This window comes from Athene cunicularia (assembly GCF_003259725.1).
Source record: "Athene cunicularia isolate RWA chromosome 8 unlocalized genomic scaffold, athCun1 chr8_part1, whole genome shotgun sequence".
Classification (NCBI taxonomy): domain Eukaryota; kingdom Metazoa; phylum Chordata; class Aves; order Strigiformes; family Strigidae; genus Athene; species Athene cunicularia.
Window position 1 is genome coordinate 28,787,868 of NW_020799109.1, and position 1,681 is coordinate 28,789,548.

Genomic DNA, 1,681 nt, shown 5'->3' on the forward strand with positions numbered 1-1,681 from the left:
AACAAATAAAATAATATATGAGAGAGGCATTGATTTGCGCTATCAGAGCAGTGTCCTTTTTTGCTGCGGTCACGGGTCCAGCTTGGGATGGGGCTGAGGGACCCTTCTGAGACTCTTGGGCAGCCAAATCAGAGCAGGAACATCACTCAGGATATCACTGCTTTTGTTGAAGGGCACAGGCCTCTAGCCAAGAAAGGACAGGTATTGTTGCTTCTTGTTCCTGCTAAGAAAGAACTGGAGAAACTTGCTGCTTTGAATTGGAACACTTCATTCCACCATTTTAAAAAGAAACTCTTGGACTCCTTGAATTCTTTGAATTTTTGAAGTAATTTAAAAAGTGTCGTCTTAATGTGCTTTTTCTTTTCTGAGCTAGTCTAGCCACTGAGGGAAGAACTGAAGTGCTTCATTTTGGTCCAGGTGGATTATCTTGGAGTGGCCCAAACCTGGCATGCTCATGAATAATTTGCATTTTTCTGAAGCTTCATGAATCCTGTTCTCAGGCTTTCTTTTTTTTTTTTTTTTTTTTTTTTTTTTTTCTCCTCCATATTTTTGTGCTGGAAACAGGCTTTTCAACCCACATTTTTATAATCTCATACTTCTGTAAGTGCAACCTGCAGAGAGGGAAAGCCAATATAACCAACCTACCTCAAAGGTCTGCCTGGTCTTTCCCCTGCCCAAATAGCATCGCTGGAGCTTCCCATCGCAACTGAGCTAACCAGAGTCAAATGAGTTAAAGATATTAATTTGTTCAATATGCAGAGCTTATCCTGGTGGGATAATGTCCTCCCAGGAACTGTCTGTATTATTATTCATAAAACAGGTGTAGTGTTAAGTGATCTGCCCCTTCTGACCCTCTCAGCAGACAATGCGGTGAGATGCAGCCGTGCTTCGTCTGTCTGCATGACAGATTGCAACGCTGCCGCTTGGCGACTCGGGGAAGTTCGAGGGAAAGGGGTAGTGACAACAGGAAAGAAAGAAGTATAAAAACGAAACACTTTGTAAAAACTCCCACATGGGGACATGATTCATTCTCCAGCATTTCATTGTGAGAAGGAAAAAGAGAGTCAAAAGAGCAGGAAAAAGAAACAACCCCCCCAAATTATGAAAATTCTAATGCTTTTTTCTGGTGAAACTGAAAAAAATATGGATCATTTCAAAACAGGTAAAAAACACTGGTCAAGGGGATATTTTTAATTGAAAAGGTAATTTTCCATTACAAGGGAAGTGTTTAAAGACTTAAAAAATTCAGCCTTCTCATCATAAAACCTTCGCTAGAGTTTGAGATGTTGCATGCAGACTGTGCTGGGCTGGTACCCACCCATGCTTCTGGTTAGACAAAGCAAGAGGTTATCTCCAGCTTGGGCTGCTAAGAGCTGGTCCCCAGCTCGTTGGGTTAGGTTTCTTTTCTGGTTATAAACCCCTTAGTTTCTCTTGCTCTCCCTGCTCTCAGGTTTGATGGTTTATATCGAGGAAGTTGGTTGGCATTAGCAAGAGAAGAGCTGCAGGAGCTGATGTCACTGTCTGAAGATAGACCACGTGGTATTAATGCTTTTTAATAAAATACATAGAGGAAAACCTGAGAGTCCTCCTGCCTGCAGCAGACCTCTTGCTAAGATGGTGTCTGAGTGCTATTTTGCAGCCCTGCAGCACTCGGTGGTAACTCAGAGAGTCCTTTGGCCAT